The following is a 16,528-nucleotide window of genomic DNA, read 5'->3' as shown; positions in this document are numbered from 1 at the left end:
AATTAAAGAATCTTAAACCAAGATAAATGGTCATAAAACAATGTTGGTTGTCAAACAAGTAATAAAAAAAAACAAAAAACTGAATAGAGTAACCGCCCCCACAATAACAACAAAAATATTAATTAGCCACCAAAAGATTGTTGAAATAGGTGATTGTTCTTGTCCATTCACAGATCATGAACAAGAGAAATGGAAAGATCACTGATATCTTTAATAAAAGAGCCCGATATGAGGAAGTAGCACGGTGAATACATTAAACCAAATAATAGATTTTTCCACTTCAAAAATATTTGTGTATTCCAGATTGTTTATTTTTGTGTGTGTATTCGACATTTCTGTCTTTCTATTTCATTCCAATAGCTATGCATTATAAGTCATTTTTCATGTGTGGCAAATAACTGTTAGTACTAGCCAGCCAGTCTGGTCCACCTGGTAGTTAGGCGCTGGACGAGGTGGTGCAAGAGCAGGTGGATGAGGCACTGGACGAGGTGGTGCAGGAGCAGGTAGATGAGGCCCTTGGATGAGGTGGTGCAAGAGCGGGTAGATGAGGCGCTCGATAAGTTGGTGCAGTAGCAAGTCGATGAGGCACTGGATAAGGTGGTGCAGTAGCAGGTAGATGAGGCGCTGGATGAGGTGGTGCAGTAGCAGGTAGATGAGGCGCTGGATAAGGTGGTGCAGTAGCATGTAGATGAGGCGCTGGATGAGGTGGTACAAGACGCGGTAGATGAGGCGCTAGGTGAGGTGGCGCAAAGCAGGTAGATGAGGCGCTGGATGAGGTGGTGCAAGAGCAGGTAGATGAGGTGCTGGATGGGGTGGTGCAAGAGCAGGTAGAAGCAGGGGATGGACTGCAGACAGAGGTGACTGAACCTCATCCAGGAGATCAGGCAGTGAAGCCGGACTGACCACAGTTGCTCTCACGCAAAGTTACCACCCACGAAGCCTCACTTTGAGACATCTCTACTGTAACTCACGGTAGACGCGGGTCCGATCCAATATCGCTATCGGGTGCCGATACTGAAGTCAATCACTCATCAGATACCGGACTGATGAAGCCAGTCCGGGTGCAGATCCAAATTCCATTCCATCGCTTGCTCTGGACCATGAACCCGCCGTTTTATTTTGCCAATGTAATGGTCTGCCTCCATCAGGATTCAACTCTGCAACTCTCCCTTCAGCCTCAAAATAAGGTCGTGATTCAGACTTGCCCATAGAGTTGTTGTTCAGGGCTCCATAATCACATTCAAAGTCGGATGATTTTATTATTTTTAATATTTAAATATATTATTATTTTTAATACTTACATTTACACTCACATCACAAAACTCTACATGTATTTAATTTACTCCGTCTCCTGCTGCTGCGGAGCAGATCACAGACCGCTCCTGGGGAAAAAAAATAAAAAAAATAAAATAAAAATCGCGGCCCGGTGGCAAATGCCCCGCCACCTGCACGGTCTGCGGGCTGGTGGTTGGGAACCTCTGCGCTACACGACATTCCGTCGGTGATGGTCGGGTTTATTTCCCGCTTCCATCGCCACATCTGTGGAATTACTGGACATTCTGGTGAAAGGCGCACTCTCCCTTGTACACACAGTGGATCGCCGGGGGAGAGGGAGGGCGCCGGTGCTGTTGTGTCTCCGCCGACGCGCACTTGGCACACCGTTACCGGGGAATATTTCTCTCTCATGTGTGTGCAACAAACTGGATGAACTCATATTGAACCTTATTGCTCGTCACATGTGAATTGATTTGCTAACGTGAGCCAAGACATTTATAATCAATTATTTATTTATAAAAAAATAAATACACAACCGAGTGGCAACTTCAGCAACAGAAGTTCTGAGAAATCAGCCTTTAAAGTGTTAGAGGCATTTCCAGACTTTTGCGGAGCAAAAACGTTGTGCTTTAAATGGTTACATTCGGATAATGCTGTTCTCCTTCAGTGACGTGATGTTGGATGTGTGTTTCTGAAATAATCAGTTAGAATCATTAATTTATTAAAATATTGGAAAATGCATAGTTCAAGTTAATCCTTTAATTTTATTACATTTTTTTTTTTGCCATTTTTAAGTTCACGTTCACTATACCAGCATGACCTCTCTATTATTGTGTAACTTCCGGCAGGGATTAAAAAGTAGACTGATGCGTCCTTCGCTTGCCCGTTTCCCCAGTTTAAAACGGAAATAATCCTACGTCAACGCCGCCGCCATATTGGATCGGGCAAGACTGGCCTGTAAACAAATACAAGTAAACGGGGGAGCTGCGTTTTTTTTTTCTGGATAAAATGCACCACACGTTTACATTTCTCAACCGATTTGAATTTGAGTCATTTTTATATTCAAGGGTTTATGATCTACGTGGAGTTGGAAAAAAACTTTTTTTTTTTCCTACTCCACGACTGTTCCAATTGGCGGCGTCGTTAACGTACGATCCAAAGCTCAAGGTCGAGATTTTTTTCTTCAAATATTCACTCTGAGAACCAACACCCGTTTGTATGTGGAGGTAAAATGTGAAGTATGTGAAGCCTACTTAACATGCTGTTCAAGTAAATTGATTTGGAATACGTTTAAATTGAATGTATTTCTGTATATTTTTTGCTCTTTTAAGTAAGAAGTGCTGTGTGGTTTACTACAGCCTCATGTAACATTACACTTAATGCAAGCAACAACTACAATAATGATAATAAGAAATAGAGCTCTGGTATCGGAATGAGTATCTGTCTCTGCACGCATGTATTGGAATCGGATCTGAACTGAAAAACAGTGGATCTGATCTCTATCTCACAGCCCTAAAAGTAAATAAAAAAAACGAAATTCTTGCCGTCAGAGGTTCGATACAATATCATGGGGAAAACCATTGCGAAACTGTGCTGTAATATGTATGGATGTTTTTCTATATTTGCATTTCTTCAGATGCATTTGATTTTTTTGCGTGTTTTCGTTGTGTCTGCCTTTTGTGTGCGTGTGTGTGTGCGCGCGCGTGCGCCTGGACCTGTTGGATGTGGAGAACAAAGCGTGACAGGGCTCCAGACGTTACGTTCTCCTGCTCTGGATCCAGCCCAGCAGCACAACTAGGTCGACTCTGCACCCTCCACCCCCTCCACCCTGTCTGGGGGAAGCACCAGAGGGAGGTTTGGGCTGGGTGGAGGTGCAGACTGGCACCTGCTCGGCTCCGCGCACACCAAACACTGAACAGATCGGGGCTTGTACGCCTGAATGTCTGAGCTCGTCAGGAAAATGAACTGATTTGAACTATTCACCAGAATGATTGAAATGAAAGATAATGTTAAGGATATATAGATATAATGATATATACATATAACGATGGATTCAGTGGTATTTCTGTGCTCTTTTGGGGCTATGAGGTTTGAAATGCCTTCAGTGCTATTGATATACGGTACCTGCTGGGAGGACTGGGGTGATATTTGACCACATGAAATATACCAGTATTTTTGACCAATACCTCGATATGAATTTTTTGGCGATACTATGACTGGGACACACAAAGAATATTTGAGAAACAATCATTAGTAATGTCGGTTTTGCGACCATTGATTAGAATATTACAATAACCAAATATATATATATCTCATCTCATATCATGAAATCGATATTATGACAAATCGCCCAGCCCTGTATAAATATAATCTGCAAATTCCCTATAATTTTTCTGATATTTATTTTCTCCATATTGCCCAGTTCCATGGGCGTTAAGATGTGTAAATACAAATTTGAATAAAAGTCACATCAAGTTAAGTGACAAAAATGCATCCTGCAGCTATTTACTCATAAAGCTTTTTTTTTTTTTTTTTTTTGGGCCAATCGCCAAAAAAACCCAGCCCCGTTTGGGAGCTGGTGGCTGGGTTAACGTGGAGAAACAAACAAACAAAACAAAAAAAAAGTCACCCTGCAAGTACAGTCGTGTTTTTTAGGGATTTGGGGATCCTACTGCAATACAATATACTGTTTGTTTCAGTTTTGTTGTTTTTTTGGGGGGGGGAGCTTAGTTAAACCGCTTGAATTGATTGAGTAACAGATTATTTCAACTCCTTGTTTCTGTCAAATGAACATTTCTGCCATTTCAGTCTCCCCAACGCTACAAGGTTATTCCACCGGTGTTTGACACGTACCACCTACCTAACGCTATTCCCCAATGACAGTGGCCTCTTTCAGCAGGATACCGCTTCCTGCCACGCTGTAAAAACTGTTCAGGGACGGTTTGAGGAACACGACGAAGAGTTCAAGGTGTTCACTCGGCCTCCAAATTCCCCAGATCTCAATCCGATGGGGCGGCTGTGGGATGTGCTGGAACAACAAGCTCCGATCCATGGGGGCCCCGCCTCGCAACATCCAGGACTTAAAGGATCTGCTGCTAACGTCTTGGTGCCAGATACCACAGGACACCTTCAGAGGTCTCGTGGAGTCCACGCCTCCCGGGGGCAGAGCTGATTTGTCGGCTCCACAATACTAGTAGTGGTTTTAATGTTGTGGCTGATAGGTGTGTATTATATATATATTCCATTACTCACTCTTTATGGAGTTGTGTTTGCCCCTTGTCAGATGCTAAATTAGCCTTTTTTTAACTACATCATAGGAGGCTGTTCTGAAATAGAGCAGAAAAAAAACTCTTTCCACCGTCACTTTATCTTTCAAGGCTGCGGCGGGAGAAGGAGTGGTGGAGCCGGAGGGAGGACGGGGGCGGGCGGAGGATGGGTGGTGGAGGTTGGGTTTCTGATCTATGTCTGGATCTTCCAATGAGGAAGATGTAGATTAAGTTGCGGAGACTTTGTCGTATCAACCGCTCAACCTCTGGGCAAGCAACCAGCGATGGAATCAGAGGAGAGCATTATTTGGCAACTGGCTCCCCACCATTAGAGCCTGTTTAGAATCAAGCTATAGGAGCAGGAGGGCTGGGCGATGCAGCTCAAAAGTGATCTTGCGGTAGATGGAGTTAATACATATTCCATTGAGTTACGAACTAATAGGTAACTTACTGTATGAAATCTGACAACTTCCGGCTGAAAAGAATACCCCAAAGTAATTCAATATCAACAATTTAAAATATCGGGATCTTATGATTCCCTCAGATTTGGGTGCAAGGGTCACGGTAAGATTTAAGCCGATATCTATATTCAGTAAAATTCAATATCGATATATTAACATGTTTAATACAGAAAGAGAAACTTCTATTAATTATGGGGGTGTTTATCTTATGCGTAAAATTGTTACAAAGTATCGATTTTAAGAGGAAAATAGTAAAATCAATACTTGTGAGTATTTTACTGGATTCAGAAATGTTATAAATCCCCATCTGCTGCTCTCACTCGGCGTGTTTGCTCAGTGTTATAACACCGTTACGTAACGGCTTTACAGCCACACAACAGACAGGTGCACACACACACACACACACACACACACACACACACACACGGTCACACACATTCACATTGTACACTTGAGTTCTTGTGTGTGTGTGTGTGTGTGTGTGTGTGTGTTTATTTTAGTGTCTGTGTGTGTACACGTAGGCTCATGTAAGCTTGATAAAGAGTTATGTGGTTTGGTTCCGAGCCTCAAGTGTGTGTGTGTGTGTGTGTGTGTGTGTGTGTGTGTGTGTGTGTGTGTGTGTGTGTGTGTGTGTGTGTGTGTGTGTGTGTGTGTGTGTGTGTGTGTGTGTGTGTGTGTGTGTGTGTGTTTTTTTTCTGGGGAAGTTATGTCTGGTTTTGCTTTTAGTCGATATCTGTGTGTATCCAAGTGTCTCACTTTGTGTGCGTGACTGTGTGTGTGTGTGTGTGTATACACACTGTACTCAGGGTCCAGTGTGTAGATGTAGCAGGTGTCCAGGTTATGATTTACATTCCTGTGCAGGTCAGCAGCTCAAATTACACACTGTCACACAGACCTGGGATCGTGTGTGTGTGTGTGTGTGTGTGTGGTAGTTTGTTAGTAATTCACAACCTCCTTCTTATCATCCACCCTCAATTTGTTAGGTATTAATCCACAGACGTAGCCGAGGAACCAGACAAGCCTGCAGCTCATGTTTGATTTGCAGACCCTTGCCAGGGTCGGGCCAATCACAACCGTTTATCTAAAATGGGGTTTGATACCGTGACGACTCGGAGGCGCACCGTTGAGGGCGTTTTTCGTAAACAGCAAAGATGGCTGCGGCTGATGTGGGACACTCTGTTGAATCCGCCATCGTGACAGTATGAAACAATGTTGATTAGAAAGATGTGTTTGCCGTACTTCCGACAGGATTTGGTTAAAGTTAAATTTACCAACTCACTGCCACGCTCAGCACTTCGTCACGTTTCCTTGATTGGTTGTCGGTCTGTCCAATTGCGTCCAAAGCCGTTTTGGTCTCCGCCCATTGGGAACGCCCCTTGGAAATTGACTTGTACCAAATACCCCTTCTACCAAAGACCCCCAATCTGAGAAGACTTTTATTGTTGGATATGATTTAGTGTCTAGACTATATTTAGGGGGGAAACAGTGAAACTATAATCAAAACAGTCATGATTGAACATTCTCTGACGGCGCTAACGTCGTGTGAATGAAATAACACTCGAGTTTGGACCTCCTGGAACCTCTTGAAGGACCCCCTGAGGGACCCCAGACCCCACATTGAGAACCATCACTGTGTTCATGCATCTCTCTCTGTGTAAATGTGTTTATCTATCGGTATATGTAATTGTGTCTGCGTGTGTGTCTTTGAAGAGTGTGTGTTTGCATGTAAGCCTCTTTTTTTTGGAAGGGGGTCGGCATTTCTGAAAGTGTATATTTATGTCACAGTCTTTGTGTGAAATCTTCGTTTCGCTGTGTGTGTACGATAATACCAGCAAGCTCCTCTCTGTGTACATTTGTGCAAATGTTTGCGTTTTTGTGTTTATTTACGCCAACTCAAACCAACTGTGTGTGTGTGTGTGTGTGTGTGTGTGTGTGTGAGCGCGATTCATTTTTAGTGGTGTCTGCGATACAAGCAAATTGGCTTGAGCTGCACAATGATTATAAAGTTATTTGCCGTATATATATCACACAGAAGACTCCGGTATCTTCTTCAAAGGGCTGAGCGCTGAGGGAAGCGAAGCGATTCAGCGCTCCGCAAGCTGCTGAGCCGCCTCCGGTCGGTTTAAGTTTTCACGCCGAAATATGGCCACCGCCTCAAGTGACCAAGAAAAACAAACAAATCAATCTATCATATCTATTAGATCTATTATATTTATATATATATATATATAAAGTAACCGTGGTAGAGCAAAGATGAGGTAAACCCGGATTTGGGGGGGGGGGGGGGGGGGACAACCGGAAGTTGCAGTTTTGAATAGGATTCTGTATACGTAGGAGTTGTTGTGTGGTGTACTCCACCCGACACGGCCCATCTTATGAATTACCACTTTAATACGCTCCCTCTATAAAATGCAGACTGAATTTCTGCAGCCAAATTTTAGCTTGTTTCGATCCCCAATGACACTAGAATGCTACGCCCTACTGTATACACCCGACACGCCCTATTTACACCCTATTTATACGCTACACACCCTATTTACACCATACACCTTACACACCCTAGACTCGCTATTTCTATTCTATTTCTATTTGATATTTGTCGCACAACACATAACTTTCCAGTTCACTGCACGTCAGATATTTCTCCAAAGCCGTGCATCCCCTCCGGTGAGCGTGTTTGTTTACCCGTTGCCAGGCAAAGTGCCGGTGTTGCCGTGGTGGGCAGGGCCGCGCAGGAAACCGCGACTTCCTGCGGCAGCGCGGACCCTCACCCTGCTTCCGAGCCAACATGGCCGCCGGACGTGGGAGTCCGGGCTGCAGCGGGCGGTTGTTACTCCGAGACGAGGCTGTAAATACACAAAACCCCCGAGCTATTTAAGAAGCCCTGTCTCCCACACTTCCTCTCTCTCTCTCTCCTCTCTCCCTCTTTCTCTTTATCTCTGTCTCTCCTTCCTTCCTCCTTCCAATGTTGGGGCTATTTTCATTTGTGTTTGTTAAATGTGTTTTTAATTTTTTAAAATTTTTTCTTTTCGGAGTTGACGAGATGTTTGGCCAGATAATAAGTGTTGTTAAAACTGTCTGTCTGCCATTTCCATCCTATTTCACAATAAGTTTCTCTCTCTCTCTCTCTCTCTCTCTGTGTGTGTGTGTGTGTGTGTGTGTGTGTGTGTGTGCGTGTGTGCGTGTGTGCGTGTGTGCGTGCGTGCGTGCGTGCGTGCGTGCGTGCGTGCGTGCGTGCGCCGGCCAGGCAGTGAAGGAAGCAGTGGGTGTGCGTGTGTGTGTGTTACTCTCGGAGCTTGGAGGACAGATAACATTACCCTGCTGATGCTTACATAACTTCCAGGCAACGCCACGTCACGGCTGACCCAGACATACACACACATATCTGGCTAGATCTGGCAGCTGCTTGCGTGGAGGCTCAGATCGCACACACCCAACTATTGTGTGTTTTTGTGTGTGTGTGTGTGTGTGTCTGTGTATGTTCAGTAGGTTCGAAGAAACCATCAACCTCTACAAGGTACATTTACATTATATAAGATATATTTATACTATATAAGCTACCTTTGTACTCTACAAGGTACGTTTCAAGGTACATTAGTACTCTATACGGTACTGTACATGTGCTCACTCTCTCCAGCAGTTTTTGATCAATATGTCCGTGTATATTCTTTACTAGCGTGGCTAATCAGATGTGACTCCTGTTGGTTTACGACGCACATTGATGTGTGTAGTGTGTGGTTCTCTTGTTGTATATTTGTCGGTCAGATCTTCCAATAGAATATTTGTTTGCGCTGAAATAAATGTGTGTTGTGTGCAAATCCATTTCTTCTATTCTGTCTGTTGGCAAATATCGTGTGTGTGTGTGTGTGTGTGTGTGTGTGTGTGTGTGTGTGTGTGTGTGTGTGTGTGTGTGTGTGTGTGTGTGTGTGTGTGTGTGTGTGTGTGTGTGTGTGTGTGTGTGTGTGTGTGTGTGTGTGTGTTGGGATACTCCATCTGCAACTGGTTGTTTTGTATGTAGGTCAGCTCACAAACAGGCTGCTTTGCTTTGATATCACCATCGGCCCTAAAACACAGACGCACACACATGCATACACACAAAAACAGACCGATAAACATGTGGAGACACACACTTTCCCCAGAGAGTCTGTGTTTCCCCTCAATGTGGACACCATGTGAGAGAGAGACAGGGAGAGACAGGGAGAGAGAGGGAGAGACTGCAGCATAGACACACTGACTGTCAACACAACTTCTGATTAAATTATTACATTACTTATGCATGTGTGTGTTACAGCATGAGATCGTTTTTAGGGATGCATGTCGTGGGTTTGCTTAAAAAGGGAGCAGCTGTGTGTGTGTGTGTGTGTGTGTGTGTGTGTGTGTGTGTGTGTGTGTGTGTGTGTGTGTGTGTGTGTGTGTGTGTGTGTGTGTGTGTGTGTGTGTGTGTGTGTGTGTGTGTGTGTGTGTGTGTGTGTGTCACTTTGGGGGCCAATGTGCAGCTGTCTCTGACAGCTGTGTCATGAGAAACATCTGATGAAACTTTGCATCATCTCCTGTGTGTGTGTGGTAGCATTTATGTATATCCAGCTGCACAAAGTCACAGTTGTATGTGTGTGTTTGGAAAGTGTTTCGGTGAGGAAGGCAGTGACCGTAATATGGCCATTTTAACGTGTGTGTGTGTGTGTGTGTGTGTGTGTGTGTGTGTGTGTGTGTGTGTGTGTGTGTGTGTGTGTGTGTGTGTGTGTGTACGTGTGTACGTGTGTGTGTGTGTGTGTGTGTGTGCGTGTGGAGACAGGATGTTTACCACTAAGGTGTGTGTATATGTTGGTATAAATCAAGGACTTAAGCTAAACCCTTCTGTGGTTCTATAGTGTGTATGTGTGTGCGCGCCAAAATTGGCAACGATGACGTCATCAGATCAACTCCTTATCTCTGTCCGGTTGGAAATCGGTATCTCCAGCTGTTTACATGCTCCACATGGTGTGTGAAGTAATTGGAAGGAGGGGTTCCCAAATTCTTTGGGTGGCTGGGACTTACACTATTACAGTCCAATACATTTATTTTTAACTAATTTCGTGGACAGGTTTAATCTCAATCAGGACTTCGTTTTGTGCTACTTAAATTAATCCAGAATTTAGAGATGCCTTTCTGAGATGTTGCTTAATTTAAGATGAATTCGTTCTCGACTGGGAAGCCTGAGACTAAGGTGATGAAGGACACGTCAGCTCCTTCTGTCTGGTCTTGGTGCTGGTCGTGGTCCAGATCAACCACCTGGAGGCCGCGCCCGTTAATCCAAAAATAAACCTGCCTCCGGCCAGCTTTAATTTAAGCTTCAGTTAGCTCTATATTAGCTCTTATCTTCCTTCTGGAAATCAGATTTCTTAAACCAAGACGAGAGCAAGTGTGGGACTATTTTAAACCCTGACTGAGAGAGGCCATTTCAGTTAGTCCAGATTAAAAGTGTAATTTGCTCTAAGAAAAGACCTACCATGTGTCCGTGAAACCGAAATAAACTTGTTAAAGATTCAGTAGTCCTGCTACTCACCCTTATTCAGTCGACTTCCATGAGTCAGTCTCTCTCTCTCTCTCTCTCTCTCTCTCTCTCTCTCTCTCTCTCTTTGCTAAAGAATGGTAGCAAACTATTCGGCACGAAGGAGTGACGCACAGACTACAGTTTTCTTCTTGACAGAGTCGTCGGCCATTTTCGGCTTCTTTCTCATAGATAGAATATACACAGCTGGGATGTTGGTCTGCGAGCATGTTATAGCATCCTGTGTTTGTGTGTGTTCTATCTTTAAAACCCCCGTCGAGGGATGGAGCTCACCTGGTCGCCTTGGGCACCAACGGGATTGACTGGGATGCGGGGCTCGCAGGGTTTAAATTATGCAGTAATTGCAGCTGAGCCATAATGGATCATTTGCATGTGTCGGCTTCCGTTGGCATCATATGGTATGGGGAATATTTACTGAACTGGACTAAATGCATTGCCACTGTTATATATAAGATGCATATGACGTTATTAATCCTCCAGGATTTTTTTTCTTTGAATACTATGATTAGTCACTATGATTATATAAATATAGGGCTGGAGCGAAATTGACAAAAATGTCAATTATCGATCATTTTTGGGGTATGCATGTTGGTGCTTTCATAACTTTTTGACACAAATATTTGCAACTTAGTTAGTAGAATCATTAGTGATGTACATATTATAACCATTTATTAGAACAGACAAAATCTCAGAAAACTGCATTACTTTACCATGATGGTATTATAACGATATGTCACCCAGCCCTAATAGAAATATAATATGTCAAATTCCCTTTGATTTCTCTGGTATTCGTTCCATATTGTCTCAGTCGCGGTCTCAGTATCCTCCAACGCCCTGAAATACTCTCGCGCGTCTCCCGCGTACGTGCTGCCATGTCATGCCAGAGGCAGGAAGTGAACACCCACGTGACCTTTGACCCCAGAGCCGACCTTTTCTGGAGCGCTGGCAGAGCGGAAACTAGGAGAGCGGAGGCGTTGGGGAGGCGGAGCCGATCTGCTTGTGTCGTCTGGAATTCCGAGCGGATTAGGAAGCAGAAGGAGGTTGTGACTCGCTGCCTTGAAGAGGCTCGAAGGGCCGGAGGGTTCGGAGATGTCCGCCTCGAGGAGCCCAAACTTCTCCAACTCGATATCCGTTGTCCCTCCATAACCTCCAGAACCCCCATAACCTTGATTATAACCTCCATAACTCCCATGACTTCCCTAACCTTCACCATAACTTCCATAACCCCCATAGCTTCCATAACTTCTATGACTGTTAACGTTACCTCCATAACCTTCTCCTTAGCTTCCATAATTTCCATAACCTCCATAGCCTACATTACTTCCATAACCTTCACCATAACCTCCATAACTTGCAGTATTTATTGTTACACGAATGTTGTTGTTACACTAATCTCTGTCGCAATGTAGCTTGAATGTCATTCTCCCTTGTAAGTCGCTTTGGATAAAAGCGTCTGCTAAATGACTAAATGTAAATGATAACTTTCATAAGCTCCATGGCCTCCATAACCTCCATGACCTTCATTGTAACCTTCATAACTCCCATAACTTCTGTACTTTCCATAACGTCTATAACCTCCATAACTTCCATAACCTCCGTAGCCTCCATAATGTCTGTGATCTTTAACATAACCTCCATAACCTTCTCCATAGCCTCCATAATTTCCATAACCTCTATAGCCTACATAACTTCCATAACCTCCATATTTCCCATAACGTTCATAACCCCATAACTTTCATGACCTCCATGGCCTCCGTAACTTCCATGACCTTCATCGTAACCTCCATAACTCCCATAACTTCCGTAATTACCATAACCTCCATAGCCTACATAACTTCCATAACCATCATTGTAACCTCCATAACTCCCATAACCTCCATAACCTTCACCATAACCTCCATATTTCCCATTACTTTCATAACCTCCATAACCCCATAACTTTCATGACCTCCATGGCCTCCGTAACTTCCATGAGTTCATCGTAACCTCCATAACTCCCATAACTTCCATAATTTCCATAACCTCCATAGCCTACATAACTTCCATAACCATCATTGTAACCTTCATAACTCCCATAACTTCCATAACCTTCACCTTAACCTCCAAAGCCTCAATAACTTCCATAATTTCCATAACCTCCATAGCCTACATTATTTCCATAACCATCATTGTAACGACATAACTTCCAGAACCTTCACCATAACCTCCAAAGCCTCAATAACTTCCATAATTTCCATAACCTCTATAGCCTACATAACTTCCATAACCATCATTGTAACCTCCTTAACTCCCAGAACTTCCATAACCTCCATTACCTCCATAGTTTCATAAACTTCAGCATAACCTTCCTAACCTCCAAAGCCTCCAACACAACCTCCATCACCCAACACTCCCCAATCGCTTCCTTATCACCTCCCATCCCCAAACTGGAAACCCGACAGCTGCTCCCAGATGGTTCCAACTTGGGTTTTCCAAACTCTCCTTGTTTTTTGGGGTGTTTGACGTCACCAGCGTGACTCATCTCCCAAAAATGACACGGGGGGGTTGTTGGTTCACTGGAGAAACCAGGGCGTTCTTCTGGTAATGTCCTGTCCCGAAGAGAAACCTAGAAGAATTGAGCTTTAAAGTTTGCAACCTTCATTCCCTTCACTTGGTATTATTATTTTTTTTTTTTTTGATGTTCAGCATCTTCAGAGGAATGACTCAGGGTGTGTGGTTGACTTTTCACTTTTCTTTGGACAAATGATTCAATTGTTTTCCTAAAAGGACTAATTTGCAGTAGCAGTAGTAGTAGACGACGGGAAATGGAGTTGGCTTTTTACTATTTTCAATTCTTCCACACACACACACACACACACACACACACACACACACACACACACACACACACACACACACACACACACACACACACAGCTGCTTGATTATCCTCTGCCTACGTGGAGATCATTCTACCATTATAAGACTTAAAGCTGTGTGTGTGTGTGTGAGAGCCAGGGTGGGGGGAGGGTGGAGGGGTAGAGGATGGACAAAGAGTGTCTTGTATTTGGGGGGGAAGACGTTGGTTGGAGCTTTGGGCCTGTTGGATCCAGTCCTGGAGACCTGCGATGGGAATGTTTAGTGTGTGTGTGTGTGTGTGTGTGTGTGTGTGTGTGTGTGTGTGTGTGTGTGTGTGTGTGTGTGTGTGTGTGTGTGTGTGTGTGTGTGTGTGTGTGTGTGTGTGTGTGTGTGTGTGTTGTTGGAATGCTGCTGTTTGGTGAGTGAAGAGCAGAGACTGACTGTCCAAACACACGTCTGTTTGCAGAGAGAGATGAGGAGAGAGAGATGGAGGGAGGGAGAGAGAGACCCCCACACAGAAGGAAGGAAGGCGGGAGGGAGAGATGGAGAAACCAGAGGAAAAAAAGACAATGACAGGGGGGGGCTAGAGAGAGAGAGAGAGAGAGCGAGAGCGAGAGACAGAGTGAGAGAGAGGGATGGCGACAGGAGAGGGGAAAAAAAAAAAGAGAGAAAACAGACAGACAAGGTATTTTTGAGGGTGTGTGAGAGTGAAAGTGTGTGAGCAATGATGGAAAGAAGTAAAGAAAGTGTGTGTGTGTGTGTGTGTTCCCTACGGTTTGACCTTCTACTCAATACTCAATGAAGACTTTTATATCCCTCACAGTGCCCCATGGAGCCGCCTGAAAGAGCTCTCTCTCTGGATACCTGTCACACACACACACACACACACACACACACACACCTCACGCCTTTGCCCACAATGCAGACTTTGCTCAGTTTGTTTGTATGTGTGTAGGTGTGTGTGTGTGTCTACTGAACCCTCACTTGTTTGTTTGGCTTATGATGGAGGACGGGGGTGTTTGTGTAGGTGTGTGTGTACTGTACCGGTGGTTGTTTTTTTGGATTATGGTGTGTGTGTGTGTGTGTGTGTGTGTGTGTGTGTGTGTGTGTGTGTGTGTGTGTGTGTGTGTGTGTGTGTGTGTGTGTGTGTGTGTGTGTGTGTGTGTGTGTGTGTGTGTGTGTCTATAGAGAGGAGGGTGAATCAGGGTGAAGGATCTGGGGCTTAGTTAACAAACAAAGTTGACAGGATTAAAGTTACAATGTACTGTAATACAATTCTATTGTTTCAGTTTAATGCATCGATTGAATTAATTACATTGTTACTTTATTTGGAGTTATGCAGCCATTCTCCACTTAAAAGGTGTCAACAGAGTCATACATTTGTTCAAAACTAGCCAGTTTCGTTATATATAGCTTTATTCCAATAAAAAAGCACGTACTTTATTTGAATACAATGTGTATAATAAAGAAATAAAAATATGAAAAATGACAATTTTCAATAATCCTAAATATTTACAGAAAATGTTATATATAAATATAATATAAATATATATATATTTATTTAACACATACGAGCAAATATATATGCAGTGAAGTGTCTGTGTCTGTGTGTGTACTGTGTATATATAAATACTATCTCTAAACGTTATACTGTAGTTATCTTAGTTACCTTCTTAATAAAGGTGTGCATCCAGGATTAAAATAATGAAGTTATATAATAAATTAGATAAAAGTCAGATCAGAAGGTAAACACTGAGTGCTGGGGGTCCGGGGCCCTCCGTGTGTGTGTGTGTGTGTGTGTGTGTGTGTGTGTGTGTGAGCGTGTGCGTGTGCGTACATGTTTGTGTGTGGTTTTGATTTATTCTGAGGCCACGTCTGCCTGCAGCTGTCTCAGCAGGATCCCAATGACTTTACCAGCCCAGACCTCCACCACAGAGGAAGAGGGGATGAGGGGGTGATGGAGGGGTGGGGAGGGCGGTGTTGAGGGGGTAAAGAGGAGATGTACAGAGTGGAAAAGTCAACATTGTTTTTCAATCTGTGGATTCTATTATCTGCCTGTCTGCAGGTAAGGAGGTTCCTCTTCTTAGGAAGTCGGTGCTCCCACCTTCCTCACTCCCTCCTTTCCTCCTCCACCCCTTCCTATCTCACGCCCTCTCTTCATTCCCTCCTCCCTCCATCTCTTCCTCCTTTGCTTCCTTGCTCCCTCCCCAACTTCTTTCCTCCCTTCTGTCATTCCCTCCATCTCCCCCTCCCTCCCTTCCTTCTTTCTTTCCTTCCCTCACCCTCCCTCCATCTCTCTCTCCCCCTCCCTCCCTTTTGTCCTTCCTCCTCACCTCATCTCTCCTCCTAATTCCGCTTCTTCCTCTACTACTTCTTTGCTTATATATCCATCATTCCCGTTAGGAAGTAAAAATGTGACGGACCACTTCCCTCCCTGGCACATTTCTCAGCGCTGTACTTTTGGCTGTGCGTGAAAAATAAAATAAAATAAAATCCAAATTCCTTTTTTAGTTTATTTGTTTTCTATCTCTCAACGTATTTTTCAAGCTGAGTTTGATTTCTAAATATTGGATGAACATTAAATAGTCGAGGCTACGTGCTCCATCAGCATTAGTTGAGTTACTCGGCAACAAGTTGTTGAGCACACGATCTTACGGTTCCTTTTGATGCAAACATGCAGATTTGGGATGCCAGAGGATTTTTTTCCCCACCGGTTGATAAACTCATGACAACAACGGTAACACCGGACACTTTACAATGGGGCGGGTGGGAGGCGGGCGGAGTGTCCCGGTTATGAACGGGCGCTAATAACGGATGGAGGGAGACAGGTTCAGATCTAGACCTGATCTAAGGTCTCCTAGAGCCTCCTCTCCTCCCATGATAAGTAAAATGTGACCGTGTTGTGCCTCTGCTGCACCTACGAAGCAGATGCTATCACAGCGTCAGACTCAGTATTGATAACACGCTTAGTATTTTACAAATTAAAGTTTTGAAAAATTTGATTAACGTCGGCGCTGATACCCAAAAACGTACTAAATGGGTTTTATTTCTCCAAAAAAAAGCGAAAACGGTGGGGGTGGTTGGCAAGTAATGTCATGGTGTCTGCCCGAACACCATGTAACACCGGTAACACAGATAAC

The 16,528-nt window shown here is 44.0% G+C and overlaps 1 protein-coding gene across 1 annotated transcript in view; it reads left to right on the top strand.

The window, feature by feature from the left end:
* fndc3ba (fibronectin type III domain containing 3Ba) overlaps nucleotides 1-16,528 on the top strand; it is a gene marked incomplete at its 3' end in the record, with an annotated part of 117,825 nt that overhangs the window by 47,504 nt on the left and 53,793 nt on the right. The gene's annotated exons all lie outside the window — the stretch shown is intronic.

This window comes from Zeus faber, assembly GCF_960531495.2.
Source record: "Zeus faber genome assembly, chromosome: 13".
Classification (NCBI taxonomy): Eukaryota; Metazoa; Chordata; class Actinopteri; order Zeiformes; family Zeidae; genus Zeus; species Zeus faber.
The sequence above is the reverse complement of the archived record's forward strand: the minus strand, read 5'-3'. Positions and strand labels throughout refer to the sequence as shown.